The 23,905-nt window shown below is 36.9% G+C and overlaps 1 protein-coding gene across 3 annotated transcripts in view; it reads left to right on the top strand.

The window, feature by feature from the left end:
• The window catches only part of tspan4a (tetraspanin 4a), a 160,959-nt gene that overhangs the window by 49,181 nt on the left and 87,873 nt on the right, over positions 1 to 23,905 (top strand). The gene's annotated exons all lie outside the window — the stretch shown is intronic.

Here is a 23,905-nt window from a genome sequence, read left to right as displayed (position 1 = left end):
AAACTGGTTTTGGACTAGATAAAGCAGACTAATACCTCCTCAAAGGTCTGATCTTCTGATTTACGCTTGGAAATGTGAGCAGTATTCATATAGTGTGAAGCTGAAAAACTTCTTTAAATGTCATTGAAAGGCAGTCCAAGTAATATGCCATTAAAATTAACTATCAACTGCTCTCTGAGCCAAAAGCTTGTAAATAGTTACAGTGGCTACACAATAAAATTAAAAGTTTTGCCTCTTCTCAAACCTATGTAAAAAAAATAACTGCAGTGTTATGTTGTATAATCATTCCAACCTAAAAAAACAACAGTTCAAAAGAATAAAAGAACAAAATTAAAATGACAGTCATGACCATGATGACGGCATCAGTTCTGAACTTCTCTAAAGCTCTTCTGGGCTTAATTGGCAGCCTAATCCGGCACCAACACTTTGTGTCGGATGTTCCTTTAGGGTCCCTTGTCTGGGTGTGCATTCTTTAACTCAATAAGTCTCTGCCAGTGTTCTAAAATGAATAAGTGCTGAGTAATTACAGCTGACAGATCTGAATCATGAAGTTGCTTAAATATTTATGAAGGACACTTGAAGAGCAGATGTGCTGATGTAAAGTGCAGCACCATGTAAAAACAGCATAGGTATTACTCTTATAGGAGTTTGACATTTTTCAGGCTGGTTTAAAAGAATTAAGATGTCACTAGCTTGGATTAACTTAGGCCTACCTGCAAGTTGGGATGCATTTATTTGAATTATCATTAATTTCAGGGAGATTTAACCTGAGTCGAGAGGCTCCTGATTAGTTTAATCCCACCAGATCATAGTTTGATTTACCGTACTCATCTGAGTGTAAGCGGCCATTGGAGGCAGCGAAGGGTGATTAGCTGTAAAGCTGGCTTCGAAATTGACTCTGCTGTAAAAGTACTGAGATGTTTGTAAAAGGCAGAGCATATGGAAAGATTTTGTGTATCAGTATACAGGAGTGGGCAGTTAACCTTCGCAGGAGCAGGAGTCCCCTGTTGGCATGTCTTGCTACAGATGAAGACCAGATGGCTGCATCAAGCTTGCGCGATCCACCAGCTCCATTGATGCAAAGTGGAAAGTGTGGTCTGCTCCACCTAAATGACAGTGTGGTGCCATTTCAGAGCTGAAAACTGGACATATGGGAGACCCAGGAGGAATGCATAAACAGCTAAGAGACACTAAAGAGATCTGCAAATGAATACTGTTGGGACTTGAAAAGATAAACAAAGTTTTTTAATTTTTACTTTTTAATAAAAGTTTTTTTTATTTTTTTTTTTTTTTTTTTTTTTTTAAATATTTGTTAAAACTGCCACTATGTGTAAGATGAGACAGATAAACTGTGAAAAATTTGAGCTCCTCTGCCTCCTCCTGGTGGTCCTACTGCCATATGCAGAAATACAATCTGAGCCAGGACAAGGGTCTTAGTGTTGTCAATCACCCTTGTGTACATCTTCCATCTTTCTCTCAACTATGCTACCACTCCTTCCTCACAGCGGAGCTTGCCATGAATGTGCCAGCTACTTAGCATGGCTACAAATGACAGCAAATAAACACTTTTCCTGTAACAGTAAGTTGTCTCTTTGCCATTAACACAGCTGCAGCAAACTGGCAATCTTGCGAAACACTTTCATGAGCCTGATTGACAGTGCTAGGATGCTCAACTTTGCCTCTGATTGGTTGTTTCTGACCAGTACTGATTTTTTTTACCTTTGGGCCACAGGGTGGAGGCAGAGGAGCTTATTTTTTTTTCATATAACATCTGTCTCAAGTAGTACTGTCAACATAATGAAAGTTTGAACAAACATGTAAAAAAATACTTGTACAAAAGTTACCAACTGAAGTTTTAATTAAAATGAAAACAAAAGGAATTTTTAATTCTCAGCATCTCTTGGAAGACTGTGGTTAAAAAAAATAAAAATAATTACTTGGAGTTTCTTTAGTTTCAATAAATGGTGAGGAGTAAAATTCAGCAAATAACCGAGGATGAGTAAAATTTATCACTCAAAAGCCAGTGATGCTAATTTAAAAAGAGCTTCTTTCTGAAATGTTTCTTTCTATCTGCAAAAGTGCCTGTCTATAAAACTCTTCTTCCTCTTAACTCACGCTATTATTCCAAGGAGACGCAGAGCTGCACCTTCAATAAGTGTCATGAGAAATTTGGAATTGAAGAAATTCTTCAGTGCAAGGTAGAATGAAAAATGTTCCATTTTTCAAAGGCACAATTTTCAAATTGTGCCTTTCATGCGTGAGTGAAGATAGATGTGCCTCATGCAAAAAAAAAAAGGAAAAAAGAAAAACATTTAATTGCTTTAGCATTAAATAAACGTTTTGCATTGGAATGTATTAAACATTGATAAAATATACTTTCTTGTTTTCCTGCTGTACCGTGGACTGGCAGCCTGTCTAGGGTAACTGAAAAAGTAACTGGCACATTTTAATTTTCTTTGCATTCTCAGCTTAAATCTGACCATGAAATCATGCAAACATCAACAATGCTCTTAAACTTGAAAGTTAAAGGGGTTATTTGACCACATAGCAAAAAAACATATAACAATAGCCCATCATAGAGACATTGCTTTGTTGCAGACTCAAGTCATAGTCATAATTTTGGCGTGAGGCACAAATTTACTTCCTTTAGAGTTGAATTGATGAAGTAAAAAATATCTTGAGACCCTTATCAGACTCTAACACCAAGCACCTTGGACTTGGACTTTAAATTACTTTATAAATTTTGTTAAACAAAATTGTATTTCTTACAGATTTCGTGAATCAAATAACATCAACATTATTTCAATTTCTTGTCCATTTCAGCAAAGTAAATTTCCTTAACCTGACACAAAACCTAGTGATGCTTCAGAACGTAAACCTGAAAAAAATATGGTGATGTTGCTCAGCAGCATTTAGAAACAAATTAAAACTTATGTGATTTATTTAGTTAACAGAAATTAATATTATGAACATCAAAGTAGTACAGATTAGTTTCTCTCACTTTAGATAAAAAAAGAAAATCCTTATAAAGTGACATCTTTCTTTTTTTCCCATCTAGTGAACATTGCAGACTTCAAATTAATTAAGCTAAATTAAAAGCCGAATATCTTTATATTCAGCTCCATATATAAACTGCAACACTTAAGCAAACGTTGTCAAGTAATCAAATTAATTCCACCATTGAGTAGATGAATAAACATTGTATGTTCTGGGAAGCATGCTTTGTCTGTAGAAACTATAATTTTAAATGACTTAAGACTCACAATTTAAGCTTAGGCCTAGTTTTGGCTTTGAATGCAAATTGAGGCTTCCACATATTGAAACTTAACTTGAGATGTGGGTAATAGAACGTAATATTTACTTGTGACTTGTAAAAGAATGACCTGATACCATCACCAGATAAACATGCAAACAAACAAAAAAAACACACAAAGCAAACAAAAAACAAAAACAACTAAATCTGAAAGGAAACAGAGATTTAGCACTAACGAAGTGTCTTGTTTTACATCTTTCTCTGCTTCTGTTAATGAGTGATTAGCAGGCTTCTGGAGCACTACATATCATGCTGAGAAGGTTACACATTCATTTGAATAAGCTCTACTAGGAGAGACACATCTACAACATGAACCAGGACTGAAATCCACTGCAGCAGATGCTCAACAAAAAGATGACACATCCCTGGATCTGTTTAGTATTTCTCATATGAACAATTTTATTTATCAACTGTAGATAGTTTGTTAGGTATGATGTTTCTGCTGTCATGGATAAATAGAAAGACTGAAGTCAAAATAAGCCGAAAAGTTCACAAACCAAGTAAAGTCCAGAGCTTGTATGATGTTGTTTAAGAAAGTTTGACTTGAACAGTTTAAATTAGACTTCAGTTTCAGGATTGAATCTGAGTAACGTCTTGACTCTTTAGAGCACAGATTTATGTCAGGCCTAGAATATTTTTTGGGATGTAACTTAACTGTCACTCGTGCAATGGAAGAATTATGCATCTCTGAAGCCATTGCTGGGTTGTTTTAGTGTTTCTTAAAGACCTGATTTTCTGTTTCTGTTCATCTGCTGTAGATTGCTTGTTAGAACATACACCTTTGCAGTTATAACCAAATACAAGCACTCAAGCAAAAAGGAGCAGAAAAGCAGTCAGCGTGAAGAAAAAAAAAAGAACATCCTTTGATCAAGATCACTTCAAAATATCACAAAGTCTGGCTCTTTGGATCAAGCTAATAGGTTAGCTGGAAAGGTTTGTAGCATTATGCACATTTCCACGAAAATTGGTATATTTCGTCAAGTAAATGCAAATTTAATTTTGCTTGATTTGTTTATTGCTTCTTTTACCTTATTAAACTAGATCTTTAAAAAATGATCCCAAAGTCAAAATACACTATGCTGTAAAAAAATAAACAAACCAGTCTTAATCAAATGTTTTCTCAACAGAAACCAAGGCTTACAAATAAAACCAATCTTATATTAATTAGTGAAATAGCCAGGTTTTTACTCCATCATCTCCATGAGATCCTAAAAGTGACATTTCTGGATATCATGAGTGTAGCAATTTCATAACAATACTAAGAAAATCATGCTTTTGTAGACTAATCACACAATGCTTATGATGAGGCATCGAGGTGATATATCAAATGGTGTTTAAAATCTTCTCCCTTCCCTATGAAGAATTTAACTTTTATCAAGCAGTGGAAATAAGCTTTTTACTTTAATAAAATTCAGTCATCAGAAGGGCTGTTTCACCTGAAGAATAACACCATATTTCTATTAATAATTAAAGTTATTTCTAAGGCTGAGCCAATGAGATGGTTTATTATAAAGGTGTTAGAGAAGACCTCATTAGGAAGAAACCGTAACTGGACATATCTTCTGTGACTCAGCCAGAGTTATACAATTAGAATCATGTTCTGGTGTTCACTGAGGCAAACTCATCTGTCCACTTCCATGTGAGAGCTGCACAGAGCTTCTGTACTGAAGTGACAGGGAATTGTCTCAGGAGTACAAACTGCCTTATTACAGGAAAACTTAGAGGCACCACATCTTCACTGGGAAATCCCCCATCTTTGAAACGCCGCACTTTCTACTCTACCAAGGCGTTTGATCAAGACCGCACACTGCAGAGTACACTCTCAGGCAGGAAATTGAGTGAAATAATTGAGAAAGCAAAGAAAGTCCAGTTAAAAACATAAGGCCTACAGACAATCTGAAAGGCTATTGATTAAAACTGAAAAGATCACAGGACGATATTTTTTATTTTGCATTTTATTTTGATAGGTAATAAAAATAAAGATTTTAGTTCAGACTCACACTAAGGAACTATATTTTGATCCAAAACCAAATGCACTTCCATTCAAGTATGTTTGTCCATTTAGCAAAACGCAGACCTAGCGCTGTAAAATGGTAACCAAGGTGACACCATCCTGTAGCCATGCACAAACAATGCTTTACAGAAGTATTTATTCCTCGTCAACATTTCTACATTTTATTGTATTACAACCACAAACTTCAAATCAAGTAAAGTCAAGTTTATTTGTTGAACACATTTCAGCAACAAGGCAGTTCAAAGGGCTTTATGCCATAGAAACATAATACAATAACCAGTTATGAAACAAGCAGTAAACATAAAATTTTCTCAATCACGTCACTATAATCCTCTCAAACTTCTGCCTTCTGCCCATCTATTGGGGTTTTATGTGATCAACCAACAGAAGGTAGACCATAAATGCGAAGTGAAGAAAAATGTCATGCGGGTGTTTTTATATTCATCTCCCTTTACAATGAGGCTCATGAAAAATGTGGACCCACTACAACAGCATGTTTGGTTTTACAACATATTTGGACATTATGAATATTTAATGTGGGCAGCACTGGGGCACCGGTGCCTTGTTGTATCAAAAAGGTTGCAGGTTCAAATTCCACATAGATAGATAGATATTTACTGTTTTAAATATTACAATAGGCAAGGATTTTATCCATTTTTGTCAGGCTGTGCCATTGTTTTGTTGTGGGAAATGCAGCTGTGGTCGTGAGAGAGACTGTTGTGAGCATTTGTCACTGAGACACAGTAGAGAAGCGGGTTAATGTTGCTCTTGCTTTCAATTTGAGCTCTCAGCTGCTAAAAGCTACAAGTTTGGTGTGGGGTTTTGACAGCTCCTGCCCTGGAGCGGCATCCATTGTTATAGTCTCCCTTATCACCAGTATGGGAACAATCAATACCTCCTACACGTTCCTTAAAATATATTCAAAGAAAGCAAATAAATGTTGTTCTGGATACAAATATTTTTTGTTTGTTTGTTTCAGCTACTGAGCAAGTGAAACCAAGGCTGTATTTACAAAGATGTGGGATATACAATATGTCTGAATTGTCCCTTTAGACTAAGTAAAATTTCCTCTATGGAGAAAAGTTTGGAAGCAAAATAGCAAAACCCACACATTACCTTCAGCAACCCATAATAAAACAACACCAGTTAAAATTTCTTTTTTCCTTACAACATCACATTTGAAGCATTATCCATTGCTAATTGTTAATCAGCGATGCCACAATGATTACATATGTACAACTGTACTGCCAGTATTTGTTTTAAAGCTATTTCCCCACAGTCACCAGTAATTTAATTAGCTAAACTATCACAGTGTAATAGTGTTTCTTGTCTTGATGCCTTTTATTCAATACATTTCATGTAAGATGACTTGATTTCTCCACCAACTCTTTCCCTTTTCTCCATAAATTCTTTATGAATTCGACCTTCCAGTGAGGGTTTTTGCAGCTGAAGAATGCTTGGCTTTGTGAATAAATTTCAATCTCAAAAGAATGTGAGTGGGAGGTAAGAAAAATCTCCCTTGATTAGTATGTAAACTTTAGATGCAGCTGATAAGGCACAGCTCCGGAGATGTTCTCTGCTCATCTCTGTTTGCTCTCTGAGACCTCTAGTCATACGCTTACGCTCCCTTTTTATTTGTCTCTCAGCACAAGAAAACAAAAACAAAACACTAGCACAGTTACTGCAGTGGGAAGATGCAAAAATGAAGCTTTGTACTTCGCCTGGTTATAAAAATAGAGCATTTTATTAAGACTGATGAAAATATTTTATCATTTTATCGACAGGGGAAGCAGAGAGGTGGGAGAATTTTGCTGCATTGCTGCTTCAAATGAGGATTCTGCTGGTAGGAAAGGCAGATAGAGAGAAGGAATGATTAGGTTGCTGTGGGGGAAAGACGGGAGAGAGTATATGTATTAAAGGGAAACCAAACAGAGGCATAATGGGTCCGGACAACACGAGGATCAGACAGTGTTGTGGGGGGAAAAGAACTACAGGCAAAGGGAGAGGAAACGTGGGGGAGAACACTAACTACTAGAGAGACTACAGAAGGAGGGACAAGCAGATGGAGAAAATTGATAGAGGCAAGAGGGAGGCTGAATTTGTCTTTATTGTCCTTGTTTGGTTTAGTTGGAGTAAAAAAAAAGGAAAGAGAGACTGCAGTGTGGTGCAGCACAGTTCAAACAGAGAGGAGACGAACTGGGGGCGGTGGGCTGCCTGTACACCTTGGGACCTGTGCTGAATGCAGGTGGAGTGATGCAGGAGAGCTGACGGACATGGAGGGGAAAACGGTTCGGGAGGGGTGATATGACGAAGGGACAAGGGGAGACAGGCAGATTTCAGGAACAGGTGGGGAAACTGCAGGAGGTGAGGGGTAAAGAAAAAATAAACACTCAGATTGGGTGCATCATGGAGCACCTTGGAGCTGCTTTAATAACCCAGTCATGCGCCTCAAAGGGACAATAATTTTATTCCAGGGATACAAAAAGAACACAAAACTCAAATGATTATAGTACTTTTTAATCTCATCTTTGATCAGTAATGTGTTTAGAATACAGAACAGCTGTACAGTGCTTTTCTGAAATGGAAGGACTTGTTTTGCTCTACAAATGCATATTAATTACTATGTTACATCACAGTTGGTATTAAAAACTGTCGCAAAAATGAAGCTTCTCATTCAAAGCCTTAACCATCTATTGAGAATTAGTTGCATATTATTACTTTGCTAATGATGAAATTGGCTTTGCTTGTACCGTTGTACTTTTAAACATATTGTCAATATTAGGTGTGCACATTATAAGATGAATGCATTCGATAATAATATTATTTGGATATTTGAGTTAATCCACATCTCTCCCCCCGTTCTCTTGTGTTGCCATCATTACAAGCCGCTACTTCCTGTGAACTTCAGCTTCTCAGTCACAATAACCTAAACAAGGACGTTGAGGGCATGAGAGGCCATCCAAATAACAAAATACATAATTAGCAATCAAAAATTGAATGCTTTTCAATTAATATTCAGTACTATACCAGATTGCCTGTGAAAGTAGCGCTTTGTGATTTTGATATTTAATACTATATTAAGAAAGCTTATGAATGTGAATGTTGCAAATTTGATTTTGGTAGTGATTATCCCACATTTTCTACCTCCGCTTTTCTACCTCCTCTATCTCTGGTAGAACATGATCAAACATGGGAAAAACTCTCCATGCTTTAGCATCACAGGCAATTCATTTTTATATAATATGAGGGGATCCAGAGATCACGTAAATGCTCTCTTAAAATAAAGCATTTATTAGACTGTTTTGTTGTCTGAGGTTGTTAGGACTGAGCTTAATGAGTCTGCTGTTCTATTTAGCTGACACCAGAGCAGCCAGTGTTCAAAGCTCACTTCATAGGTTGAGCCAGTTGCAAATTTGAACTTGTCAATGAATTATACATGTTTAGATCTTTTGTTCTTTAAACAGAGTGACAGTAATTTGTTTCATGTATATATTACAGCTGTTTTTGTACCAATCTGTACCAATTTGTTCTCTACCAAAAAAGATGCTGGTTCTCATCTGTCCGCAGTCTGAATTCATAATAAAGTACTCTGTCCTTGTTAGAAATACTATAATGGATGAGATGTCCATCAGTACAATTCCTCTTTGATTTAATCCACGTTGAATTATAGATAGCTGCTGTTTTAATTATGCTCAGATGATAGTCAAATTGAATAGTTAGCTGTCATTTCTAACTTTTCAACAAGTTTCCCCCACATCTCTGCCATGAAAAAAACCATGCCTTCACTCCATCTCTTCCTGGATCTGGCTCCTGTTATTTATATATATATCCTGTTACAATTCAGCTGTATCTATAAGCTTTGGTGTTCTGTGCATGATTCTTCAACTTTTTTAGTAAAGTTCACAGCAAGCAGTGGCCACTGTTGATAACGTCAGTAAGACGGAACAAATACTGAGACAAAAAGGTGTTTGTAGCATCCCTCGCGTAACTTTGTACATATCAGATGCCTAATTCCTGTCTTTCAGGGGAAGTGGTGTAACTCATTTCTGCATTACGTATCTAGAGCTTGTCCAAAAAAATCATTTTTTTAAAGCAGCTGCTTACTCTACTTTAGAACAGTAATTAATGACACCATAATAGGCTTCACTCAGTTCTTATTCATAAGATGAAAATATGTCTAGTAAAGGTTGCATTTTCAGAAACTCCCATCTGTGCAACATTAGTGATAATTGCCTTTAGTAATTCCATCTTTTCTTTTCTCATTTAATTGCTGCTTAAAATCATGTGTAAATTAGAACTTTGTCGGCAAGACTAGTTTAAAATAATATCAAAAGAGAAATTTATGAAAATCTTTTTGTTTTAGTGTAATATTAAGAGACTGTGGTACTTCTTTCTTACAAGGTGCTATCATAATAGACATATTATTTTAAAATTTGATTAAAATGGAAGCTTGATAAAAAATTGTCATTGATGTATTGTGATTAAAGACTTTATAGTAAAAGGTTCTGTTTCATTTAGAGCATTTAATTTTTACGTGGAAAGTGTTTATGATGGAAAACTAAAAAATTAAACAAATAAATAATATTCTGAGTAGCAGAGCCAATATGTAGTCTGCATTTTGATTTTCTTGGAAAGGATTCACAAAATTCCCTTAATACCAAAAATACATCCTGAAATGTCTTGGGACTGCTCTGTCTTTCAGATAAAAAATATTCCTATATTAATCACATAAACAGAAGGATTTAGTTATGGATTTCACACTAATGTTTGATTCTCTTGAATATTTTACACAGTTCTTAAATGTTTTGCTCACTTCTTGTGCAGCTTGATATTTTCATTAAATTTATCAGGTTAGTGCAATCTGTCTATCCACAGCATAATGGAATAACGCCAAAGCACTCCAACACCACAACATCTGACACATACAGATGACTCTGTATTCAAGTGTCCTCTGAAGGTATCAGTGTTATCACCTGCATCATTGCTCCCACTCACGCTTGTCTGGCCTGGATACAAGTCAAAGTGACTCAGCTTTAGACACAATCATAGGCTCCAGTTAGATTGAGAAATTGCTTTCCTAAGTAGACAAATGCTTGTTCAATCAATCTTGCAACAAAGCGGGGTTCTGCCTGAATATTTCCAGGAGGCACCTCTACCCTCTCCCCCTTTGTGGTTGCCACAATAAAAAATCCTCCGAGTCTCAGAGTCTAGCACTGATAAAGGACCACTGCCTCCATCTTTTAGATAAAAGTAAAGTACATCTATTCATATTACATCCTCTATTGCCTCTTATTGAGACAAGCCTGACTGTTAGAGGGAAATTGTGTGGGCACACCATGGGAAAAAAAGTGAAACTGCAGGGTTCAGCAGCCACACAAAGACAGCTTTGTTAACTGGTGACAAGATAAACATGTAGACCAAACCCAAGTGTGCTCATGAAATATATATCTTTCCGAAGGGATGTGGAGCATGCTTAACCTAAAGGCCATGTGCTAGAGGTGCCAAAACACGAAAATCCACCAGTGGCTTTATTTGACACATTTCTAGGCTGGGGCCATAGAGACAAAGTTCTCTGTAAGCTGGTTGTTTACTTTACCAATCACATCCTGCATCTTTTCATGTATTTCTGTGTTGTTTTACTGCTAAATAATAGGCATAAAAATTGCATATGCTGAGTCAATCCTAATCTTTTTTGCTTTCTTCAAACTACAATGAAATCATGACTGCTTCAGCGTATTTTTGTGTCAGCTGAATTAGGAATCTCTAGTTTAAGTACTTAGTTCTTTCCTAAAAAAAAAAGAACAAAAATCCAAAAAAATGTAATAATCAACAATTCACTTTAATGACATTTTCTTCTTAAGAACTTCTACCCTTAATTAACAGCTCTTTCACCATTGTTGCTTGGGTGTAGCTAAAGTTATTTTCAGGGAAAAGCACCGGCTTGAGAAAAGCTGAAAATGAATCAAAATCGTTTTTCTGCTTTGAAACCTGGATATGAGTAAAATGCAGAAAAAACATCTTCTTCTCCAATGAGACTCACAAGTTTACAAAAGTGAAAAAAAAAATCCTTAAAAAATGCTTTCTGAAATCTTAAATATCTCTTCCAGCTGACAAATGTAAAAAAAAAAAAAAAAAAAAAAAAAGCAGCACTTGAGTACCATCTGTCATATCTCAGAGGATTCCATGTGGCTTACTGATCAAACTGTATCGGGGGATTGCTGGTTTTAATTATAGTACTGACTTTTATATTTTTCAAATGACTAGGAAACCAATTAAGGCATGTGTTGTGCTGCCTCCAACTTTTATGCTACACTCATTGCTCCTTGAGCTCTCTCGAAAGCCTCTTACTGGCCACATTGTGTGCAGTGTAATATTCTTACTAATTACCAGATTCTTAAGACAATATTCTTATTAGGGTGTTTACATGAGTTGCATGCAGGATACTACATTTGTATTCCTTTGCACATGCTGCAAAGCATAGCGTGAATAATGTTTCAAGGCAGCATCATGTGCCCATATGGCCCTGCCGTGTTTGCTGCCCTACGAATATTTATTTACAGCACAGCGAAAATGTGTTTGCCCCTTGCAGATTTCCTGTTGTTGCTTGTTTGTCACACATCAGAAATGTTTTAAATCATCACATTTTAGCATCAGATAAAAACAACCTCAGCAAATACAAAAGTGATGTTTTCATTTCTGGAAAAAATACTTACAAACTGGACCTATCTATTGAAAAAGTACATACTAAACCTAAACCTAAAAGCTCATTAATGACAGCAGCTGCAGAATTGATTTAACTGAACCACATTGAAAGGTTTTTTTTTTTGTTTTTTTTGTTTGTTTTTTTTTTTAAGCATGAAGGCAATTTCACAGCAGGTAAATTTGAATTATAACTAGACTTTGACTAGATCTGTCCAATATATATATATATATATATATATATTTTTTTTTCTTTCAAGATGTACTGGTAGAGAGAGAAGTTCATATTTTCATCATTCAGCAGTAATGCAGCTCCATCTTATCTACTGAATACAGGGTTTATTTTTATGCCAAAATTAACAGGACAGAAATGTCATACTTTCCAAAAGATGTACAAATATTAAGTTGTTTTGGTCAAATGTGAAAAAGGCATTGTTTTTATTTTGCTAAGCAGTAGTTTTCTAAATGGAATTGTTACCTGAGGCAAGTGATCCCTATGGTGCTTTGGCTATTCTGGGTTGTCTTGGTGAGCTCCAGATGAATTGTTGATGACCTCCTGCAGTAATTTTAATTGTATGGAATATCCTGGGAAGGTTGACCATTGATCAGTTTGAGCCTAAAGATGCTCCTAATGGTTTTCTGAACTTCCAAAGCCTTAGAAGTTGCTTTGTAAGACTTTCCAGACTGATAAACCTCGAAATCCTCTAATTGCAATATAACCTTAAGAAAATAATTCATCTCTGTTGAAGTACAAAACTAAAACAAAAATGTAAAAGTGTAGCGATCATTATTGCTTTTATTCAAAAGACAATCGTACATAAAACTGACTTTTATTATAGCTATATAATCATAGTTTTTTCTTTTTTTCTGGTGATTTAGGATGATATTTTCTTTCGAGATCAATTACTCCAGCATGACAGTTGCACTGGTTTAGTTTATTGCTTCACTATTTAGTAGCAAATTGAGGTGATTCAAAATTTCTTGCTGTAGAGAGGAGGATCCTAGCATTTCAGAATTTGTTAGTCCACAGCTGAGCAGGCCATCTTGACAGGGAAGCTCAGACTGACGAAACACTTTCATTGGGTTGTTCATGTCTGTGAAGCTAAGCTGAAACAGATAATGTGAGCTTATGTCATCCATTACTACTTTACTGCAGCACATACAAGAACTTTATTTACCTTTTTAAGTTGTTCTCAAACATCACTGTGATAGCATTAGCTTGTTGTGTGGCTAGCATGAGGCATTCTGTAGCAGTTCCCTTTTTCCTGCCCTTCTGCTTGGGAAATTACCTCCAAACACTATAATATATTTTTCCCTAAGTATTCATATTTTATTGCAGAAACTAAGTAATTTTTTTTCCCAAAACTGACTTCTTTAATTCTAGCTAATTTCACCTATTTAATTAACCATAATTTGCTCTTGTAGAAAACCTGGGGTGAGATAGATATTTCACATAATTTAGTTACCAGTTTTTGTTTATTTCAGCGCTATGCTAAAAAAAAAAAAATTGTATTAAATCCATCAAAATACTATTAAAACGAAAATTTTTAATAGTATTTTGCAATTTACAATTTTGTGAATGTAGACAACTCCCCAAATGTGCAAAATACTCCTGCTGATTCAATTTGTCTGACTGTTGGAAATGTTGGAAAACCGCCATACAAACATTACAGTGTAAAAACAGTCATACTCTTAATGCAAAAACAGAATCCCACATCATGTTCACCCTTAAATTTACATGAATTCATCTTATGTTATGTATGTGCTTCTGATACTGAATTGAATTTCCTCTGAAAAAAAAACAGGTTTTTTTGCATATCCATGAAAATGGTTTACAATTCTGTGGATATGATGTAAAAAAATAAAGGCGTATGCATTACAAATCCATGGTTCTTGGTCTTTGACATTAAACCAGCCGTGAAGGGTTTTCCCCACCATGCAAATGAGTTTTTCTACAACATGAGCTATTCTCTGCCAAGAGACTCTGAAAGTATGAGGTCTATTACAAATGAACAAGTACTAAAATGAGAAACATGTTGCCCAATATTTAGTAATTGCATTTTTAATTACCTTGCTAGAACAATGTTTGCCCTGTTCCTTCTTGTGCATGTGTGTACACGCTTTCATTAAAGTCTGGTCTTATGAAGGTTGTATCCTTATTTTACTTTAAAACAATTTTTTGGCTGCATCAGTAAGTCAGTCAGCTCTCAATTAAACTATTAAGTTTTATTTCAAATTGCCTGGTACTTAAAAAAGTTAATGATGCCATGCAGGCATGTAAAAGAAAAACAGGCCCACAGAATCACAAATCCACAACCACACTTTACAATGTAAAGGTAAGCATGAGGTGCTTTTAGATTCATCTCCTATTTTAGACCCCTCTGGAAGTCAGATCGGTCACCAATACATACGTGGCTGTTAAGTTAATTAGTTTCTATAAATTGTCCTTACGTGAGGGTGTGTGCAAGATTGTTTGTCCTGTTTGTCTCCATGTTGCCCTCTGATGGGCTGGTGACAAGTCTAGGGTGCCTGCCTCTTGCCTAATGATTGCTGGAAATGACCCTGTCCTGACCCTGCAAGAATAAGTGCAGGTTGCAGACAATAAATGGATGAACTTGTATTATCAAAAGAATTGCAAGTTTAGATTTCTTTCTGTATTGATTTGTTATGGTGAATTGCCTTAATAATAATTTCCAGTGCTGTTATACTGAGAGCAGGTTTGTTTACATTTTATTGTGCTGCACAGGGATTAAAACGCCTTTGTTGTCTGTCGAAATAAACCAATAACAATCTTTTTGAATTACTATTTATACTATGCTAATTTGCATTCTTATCACAGTGATGAACCCAGGCTATACTCACAGCTAACACTATGGGGGTGGTTTACTTTGAAGTAAAAACTAAAATGTTAATATAAACATAAATTAATAAATTATTGTACACATTCCCTCTTCAGTTTGTTCCATAATATGTTAAATGCATTATGAATGTAAAAAAAAAAAAAATAGGATGAAATGTGGTTCAGGTTTTTATTGAAGGTTTTATTTCTTCCACTACTGTTTTCTCAAGCTGACACGTCTCTAAGAAATAACGTAGTCAGGCCAAGAAAAGTCTGGCACGCAACACCCCAGTGCGACGAATTGTCATTTTTACACTTTGGTTTTCATAGGGATTAGGCAAAGGAGATATAACATGTTAATCATAGAGGTTTAGAGCTGCTGGTAAGTAAATTGTTTTCCTTTTCTTGGTAGGAGCCAGCAGTTTCTTTTGGTTCTTCATGTTAGCATGACGCAATTAAAGAAGCTCTTTGTGTTTAAAATGTTAAAAATGACATCTACATTAAAGATCTACGAACTAGGTCTGAACATGCCTCTTCAATTGTTGGAGCATTAAATAATAATTAAAAAAAAAAAAAAAACAATTTATTTCTAGTAAAACATGAAAATAGTACCCGTTTTTCACATCTTATCAAGTTGAATACTTATTTATGCATATTTGTTTTGCTGATTCTGTGTCATTGTCTTGCCATCTGGCGCGAGGGGTCTGATAAAATATAACTAAATAAATAAAAATTACAATTAAAAACTGTAAATAAATTGGCGAACAAAATACAAAAAAGTGAAAATTCCAATAATGTCACAATTTCTGCAATCTACTGAACAAAACGGGAGGCAAAACATCTCAAGAGTGTTTTCTATTGAAATTACTGCACATGATTTTCTGTAATACTTTTTTTTTGTCAGATCTCTATTGTCATTGGCATTTTATTCCATCTGTTATGCCATTTTCTCCCTTCTCATTTTCCCAAAAGTGACAAAATAAATTAAATATGTTTGAACATAAAAAGTTATTTTTGAACACAAAGGAGCAACATTTCAAACCTCATTTACCCCATGGAAAAAGAAACGTTGCCTTCTTTTGAAATGGTGGAAACAGATCAGCAACCTGTGAACACTCACTGGGTGTATTTGCAGCTGTTAAACTCACTTGAGACCAAAGAGCTTTCATAATCTAGATAATTGCTGAAGAAGACAGAGCAATTCTGTGGTCAGGAGGGGGTCTTCTTAATTAGGAAAGCAGGCTTGCTATTTCTTCAGAGGCTGATTAGCCCCTTGACATTCACACAGCTGCACTGATGACACTGAGGATAGTTCTGCTAAGGATGGTGTTGTCATGTCTAAGTCTACATTGTTAATGATGTTGAGGATTAAAATAATCTTTTTGTCCAACAAGATGTCCGCTATTGTCTCAAATTAGTTAATTACCGTTCTATTAGGCAGAAGCGGATCTAATTTAGTTTTGTGGTTTTGGATTTTTAAAAAAAAAGTTTTTAATTAGACTGATGAATGTGATAAACCCTCTATTCAAGAGGAATTTAAACCAAATTTCAATAATTTTCCAGCAGCACTGAGTCTTAGCTGATAAATTGTTCCATTCAGGAAACATTTTTGCACCTGTGATGCAGGGAAGCAATTGGATTTATATCATTATTAAAACTATGCCAAAGTATCAGCACTTCTTCATGCCTGACAACGAGCAGGGTTGCGTTTGATCACTCCTCTCCCTTCATCTGCTCAACTTTCTCATTCCTGGCACAATAAAACTTTTTGATTTTGTAAGGTAACCACCATCTAACCTGCCTCCCTTTTTTTGTCATTCTATATTTTCTGGTCTACCTTGTTCTATTTGATGCACATGCCTTTTGAAATATGCACTGTTTCAGTGATGTTGGTTTTGAATGTGTGTGGATATAAAGCAGAAGAAAGCTCCCTGCGATGTTGCAGAAGTGTGTATGTGAGAAGGGAAAGCTCAAAAGCATCCTTTTATTTTATTAATCCTCTTCCTAACACCACCTCCTGTGTTTGCTCATCTAAAAAGCGTTGGGTTGGAGGAGTCAGCTCACTCTAAGCCCCTCTCAACCCACTTGGATTTGCAGCATTGAGCAGGATGGTGGACATGGCAGCTTGAACTACTGACTGTTAGAGGAGGATGGCAGAGAGGAGCAGGGAGGTGAGGACGAGATGAAAGTGGGGGTGGGTGGAAGGAGGACAGATGGGTAAAGACTGACATGTAATGACTGCTAAAGAAGCGGGTTTGGATAAAGTGGGAGGAGACGCGTGAGTCGGAGCGGGAAGGGGAGCTAATGATAGGAGAGGGGGATGAAGGAGGAGTGCAGAAGTCTAGCACTTAACAGAACAGGTTAGAAAGGCTTAAATGAATGAGGTGTTGGAGTAGGTGTGTATGAGATAGAAGGAGTTAAGAGGGTGAAAGGAGCTCAAATTCACAACAGTTTAGGACAATTAATTAAAATGTCATGGAATTTATCTGGAAGACAAAGTGAAGGAGTGTTGAGGAGTTTATAGATGACCTCAGTCGGCTGACGCATGAATGCTTCCACTGAGAAATAGTGGGGTTAGTAAATCAAGTAATGCAGTCATGGCTAAGAAATAATGTATCTTTAAAAACAGCTGGTGGTCAAAATGAAAGCAGCTGCTGTTGATTGCTTAAGAGGCTATTTGAGTCATGTTGTAAATTGGATTCTGAAATTTTATTTGAAACATATAAATCAGTGCAAAAAGAAAGTCCTAGGTTCAAATTCCAGCCGGGGTTTTTAAGCATTGAGGCTGTGTGCTAACTTGGTTTCTATAAATTGGTGTGAATGAGTGTGTGCATGGTTGTTTTCCCCGTAAGTCACTGTCACTGTGTTGCCCTGATGGATTGGCGACCTGTCCAGTGTGTACTCTGCCTCTCACCCAATGAGTGATAGGACACAGGAGAGATAGTAGATAAGCACCACTCCCTCTACAAACCCTTCAAGGATAACCGGGTATAGACAATGGATGGATGGACATACATTAGCTTACAAGTGATAGACATATTGATTGGGACCTCCCTGGCAGTAATGTGGGTGTTCAGTGGCTCATAGTCAGAGTTTAAATTTACCACGCCTCTTTAAGGTGATGTGATATGTGTCGTTACCTGAGATCCTGGAAATAATTGGTTGAAATGAGCTTCCTCATTAGGGTGGCTAGACTCAGCTTTGGACATAAGGTGATGAGCTGAGGTTGTTTGTACCTTTCATTTGAAGTTTTCTGGGAACATCCTATGTGGTGACAAACCCCAGAGGAATATCTAGAAATTGCTGGAGGCCCTATATATTCCTTTAGGCTTGGAAAAGCCCTTGGCTCCCCCCAGAGTGAGATGAAGAATACAGCTGCGAAGAGGAATGTCGTGGTTTCCTGTTGGACCATGCATGGTCCAAGATTGGGTTCCTGAGGTGACAGCCAAACAGAGGAAGAGGACAGAGGACATTGGGTTGCTGTCACCTCAGCAACCCAATCTTGTATAAGTGGAAGACAGTAAATAAATTCAGAGTAAATTGTGTAACAGCGTCTTTGACTTTTATTTCTTGAAGATGGGAGAAAATAACTTCTAAAGAACTCTTATCACTAAATATATACTGCAGTTAGGAGGTGTACAACAAAGAGTCAGAAATACTTGCAATGTATATAAATCTCAAGACAGTATATGATACTGGGGTTACAAAAATGAAAGAGATTTTACACAACTCAGCCTCGGTTTTTAGTTGAACTTGTTGTCCTAAATGTGTTGCAATTTTTCTACTACTTAAAAAAATTGCTGTTTTTGATAAGCCAAAACTCATAATTACTTCAAAAACATACATCTTTTGAAGTATTTTTCACCCATAGAGGTCGCCATTTTTTCACCGATGGGTTGATGACGCGTTTTGGTCCATTCTGTACTGGGGTCCACAGAGTAAACACAAGAAGGCTAACTTTACCGGAGTAGTTGTTTAACATATTGCGTTTGACTGCTGTAATTTTAATGCCACACTGTGTCACTATCGGCTGTGAAAATAAATATGTATATATATGCACAGTACAGACCAAAAGTTTGGACACACCTTCTAATTGAATTCAATTAGAAGGTGTGTCCAAACTTTTGGTCTGTACTGTATATATTGAGGCGAATCTGGATAATGTCCCACATGAAAGAAAGGAGAGCGCAGTGCGAGGGCTGGAGTGAAACACAACTTCCGAAGGACCTAATCTGCACCATGGACCTTTCTCCACAACACTCATTTGTACCAGCAAAACTAAGAAGGCTCTAATAGGTGATTGTTACCTTGATGGGCTAAAAATAAATGCTGTGCTGTCGTGATGAGACAGGCAGAGCTGGATGCTCTTTGAGATACTAACAGGAGCTATACGGCCTGCGGTGCTGACATCACCGATCCGACAAGATCCATGGAGGACCTGGTGGTAATAAAGTCCGGTGTGACTGTTGCCATCACACCAGACTCACACCAGCACAGTGGTGATGCGTGGAGAAGTGATGGACTCTGACCTGAACATTCAGAGCCACATAAAGACAGTCACAAAGACGGCCTTCTATCACCTGAAGAACATTTCCAGGATTAAAGGACTAATGTCTCAGCCAGATCTAGAGAAACTCATCCATGCGTTTATCTTCAGTCGTATTGATTATTGTAACGGCGTCTTCACAGGTCTGTCCAACAAATCAATCAAACAGCTGCAGCTTTACACAGAGCTACAGAAGGACTTACCCAATCATCACACAGTCTGACCATCACACAGTCCGACCAGAAGTATGTGTCCTTCATTGTTTCATTTAAGAAGCTGAAGGCAGCAGCAACAAAACACCAGCTCCTACAACCAACTCTGTCCTCTTCCTCTGTTGGGCCCTCCTCATCATCACCGCTTCTGATTTCTACGTTCTGATCGATTTCAGTGCGCTCCGAGTCAATTTGAAAAGGCTTAATAATGTTACTCATCACTGTTTTGGCTGGAAGAGCCAGACAGTTGGACCATTGCATTTACCAGAATTCATTGCAGCGTGAACAACATGGAGACATTCCTGTGAAAATATTTTATTAAAATTTATAAAAAAAACTAAATAACCTTCAGTATTATTACTGCATTGTTTTTACATCTAAGATAAATATTTCCCAAATAAGGTCTATTTTTATAACTACCGTATTTTTCACACTATAAGCGCACCAGATTATAAGGCGCAGTATCAGTGAACTGACCTATTTTCATTTATAAGGCGCATAAAGCGAAACAAAATACAATAGTGGGATAGGTCAGATTTTATTCAAATGATTAACAATAACTGTCAATATTACACAAAAAAGTACACTCACTTTTTCAATCATCTTCTACGAATCCATCAAATTCCTCGTCTTCGGTGTCAAAATTTAACAGTTGGGCGATAGCGGCATCAAGCAAACCCGGATCCTTCTTGTCATCATTTGATTCAGTCTCATTGCTGTTGCTTGGCTGTTCATTGATAATTCCAGCCTTCGTGAAAGCTCAGACGACAGTTGAGCTTTCATGAAGCTCACCCCAAAACAAGTCACCCCAAAACTAGTCATCCACCCCTAAACGAGTCTGTCTAGACAGCATAGAAACCTGACTCCACAAGGTTTCTGACCAGCAGCGATTATCCTTCGACAATCAAGGGGGGTGGCTTCGTCACTTACCAAAGTCATAATAAAACATACGGTACACTGTTCATACATAAGGCGCACCGGAAAATAAGGCGCATTGCCGATTTTTTTGCCAATATATAGAGATTTTATTTGCGCCTTATAGTCCAAAAAATATGACGGTTCCTTTTAAAAAGTCGAGCTGTTTAAACATCAGGCTTCACTTTGACAAGAAAGATATTTTCATGATATCTTATGCCGCATAATTTGCACTGATAAGTTATTTTAGTATTTGTTATACTTGAACCTTGACCTCATCTGGCATCTACAGATATGGGAATACGTGGTTATCAAAAAGAATCGGAAAGAAATATCCATCTACCTATTATCTAGAACTCTTATCCTTGCAGGGTGAGGGGGGCAGGTGCTTATCTTTTGCAGTCAATGGCGAGAGGCGGGGTCTATCCTGGACAGTTTGCCCGTCCATAACAGCGATAAGAAATAAAACAATAAAAAAAGGAGATCTTAACTTGCTGAAAGTACTTTTATACTGTATAAAACTACAAAGTGTAAAATCTGCACAACTCACAGTTGTTGCAAACTATCAATTTACCAAAAGGCAGCCATTGTAAACAATGACTGGAGGGTTGTGTGGTTTTCTTTCTGAAAAAAGAAGGAAAAAGTGATGTTTTAAAGTATGTTGCATCAGTAGCTGAGTAACACCCATAATGACAGTGCTCACCAGTGTTCAGTAAAAACAAGCCTGAAGCCAAAAATAATCAGCACCTCTGAAGAACTGCTTTCCTATTTATTTATTAAATCAATTTATCAAGAATTTGTTGACAGTACAGACATTCATGGCAAATTAGGGATTGCTTTAGGTTTTATCCTACAGACCACCATCGTTTAGGTTTTCATCTCATTTTGACACATCAGCATAGGACTTGTGGAGGTGTTGTTTGATGTCTCAAAGCCTCATTTTGTCAGCAGATTATTTGGTTTCTGTGGGTTTTATACATTCTGCTTATGCTGACACATGTGGCTTATGCTGAACTTCTGAATGGAGGCTCAGGCCTTCGGGTTTTGAAGAGCACATTGTCCTGTAAATTTAGCTGCTTGTTTTACAGCGCTGCTTTGGTGGGTGGTAAGATCAACAGGACCTCCAGGGTCTGGAATATTCTGCATTTTTTTAAATAAACAGTTGTTGAATAATTTTATCATTTGAATTTACAGCTGCAAGCTGTTTACAGACACAGCTTTGCACATGTAAAGACTGTAAATTCTTTGCTACATAAATCACGCAAGTAGTTCACAATGAAATTGTCAAGTCGACATCAAATTCTCAAGTGGTTTAACGTCAGGGCTAACTTTGACTGGGGCATTCCAAGACCATAGATATTCTTAGACCAGTATGATTTTTATTATAGCTCTACATGTATGTTAAGGTTTGTTAACCTGCTGGAAGGTGAATCTCCATATTAGAGTCTTTTTCAGACTTTTGATATGTTTTCTTCTTGGATTGTCCACCCTGTGTTAAATGCCATACACTTACCCATCACCTTTGATCATTGTCCCTATATACATTACATCATGATTTTGCCAGCACCATGTTTTGCTAATAGGATGATATGCCCTGCCATTTTCCCGATCAAAAAGTACGATTTTTGCTTTGACCAGAATGCCATTGTTGCAAACCGTTAATAGATCTTCCTATGGCTTTCTTTAGACAATCTTTCTTCTTACCACTCATAATGGCAGGAAATACAAAATAATGGTCAGATGTGTGGTGCACAACTATTTGCTCTCCTTTGATAGATACTCCCATTTGAGCTAAACGATAGTTTGAACACTGCTTCCTGAGATGTTCAGACCTTGTTGTTGCTTTTAACCTTTCTACAACTTTACCCCTGTCCTCTTCCTTTATCTCCTGACAGGGTTTATTTGTTGATTATCTAATAAAGCTCTGACACCTTCACAGAACAGCTGTATTCAGTGTATGTAGTGAGAATAAATTATTCATAGATTAAATTATGATTCTGTTGGGTTCTTTTATGTACGTCCATGCAAAAGTGGACCGAACAGCAGTATGCAACACAGTTTTGAATATATATATATATATATATATATATATATATATATATATATATATATATATATATATGTTTTGCCTTCACTTTATTTCAAGTGGAAAGCCAGCAATAACATTATGTAGACACTGAGTTTTAAGAAATGTCAAAGTTGATTTATCCTTGAGGACAGTATAAAGTGCAACATCTTTTACTGTAAAAAATGTCTCAAGGGGGCCACTTGCTGTTCAGTAACACTTTGACTGAACCATCTATGTGGACTATTTGTCACCTCCCATTGCCTTGTTGATGCTCCCTGATTATTTCCACCCGACCGCCCTACCTCTTTCTTCAACTCCTCTCCGTCTTACTTCTCTCCCCCTCTTTCTTGTCACAGTTGATGTACGCTGCCTCCTGCTGTTTTTTGTCTTGTAAGTCTCATGGGATAGTCTTTGTTATTCTCTGCTTAGTGTCCCTTTAACTCTCTCCATGGTCTCTTTACAGCATGATATGCCTCTCCTGCTCTACATCCCAAGTTCTCCATGGTCTTCTTTTCTCCCTTCCCCTCTTCTAATTTGTTCTGCACTTGCCATTTGCTTGTACATGTCTCATTGGTCACTGTCCGTTGAACTCTCTACTACCCTCTCCATTCTTTCTCCTTCTACATCTTTCCCCTGTGTTGTTTGATTTCATACTTTTGCTGTTATAGATTTGTTTCTCTCTACAGCTTGCTACAGATATATTTTTCATCTGTGATGCCTTTATCAGCAGAGACCAGAAAAGGTGAGCTGCGTTGGAAAACAGCTCACTGGGCCAACGGCTTCAGATTCCTCCCTATCTCAGTTCAGAGAGAATTATTTAGAGACTTCTGCATGCATGGTGAAGGTATTGCCATTTCAATCTGTCATTAGTAACAATTGAATGCATCAAAAGGCCCTAAGAAAATTGAGAGAGGGTAAAAAAGAGGAGGCAGGTCCTTTTGTAAAATACTGCACTCTTGTTAAGGATTTAGATGGGACTGTATAATTGCATGGTTGTGAGTGTAAGTGCAAATTTATTTAAATTACAATGCCAATTCGAGTAATTCTGTAGAGTCAGTAAATCTCAGTCTCACTTACGGTGCAACGACTCAGACAATCAGAAATCAGTTCTCACTGAATGCTGATTAGTTGGTAGTGGCAAGAAGTGGAATTGTCATGTGTTTTTCTGCGTGTTTATTTCGAGTTTTTTGTGCGTTTCTAAGTCTCCGTGTTGTCCTGTCTCCCTTTGATTAGTTCCCAGGTGTGTCTCGTCCCATGATTACCTCATGTGTATTTAGTGTCACCTGTGTCTCTGTATCT

This window comes from Gambusia affinis, linkage group LG02 (assembly GCF_019740435.1).
Source record: "Gambusia affinis linkage group LG02, SWU_Gaff_1.0, whole genome shotgun sequence".
Lineage (NCBI taxonomy): Eukaryota > Metazoa > Chordata > Actinopteri > Cyprinodontiformes > Poeciliidae > Gambusia > Gambusia affinis.
This window is presented reverse-complemented; position numbering and strand designations above follow the sequence as displayed.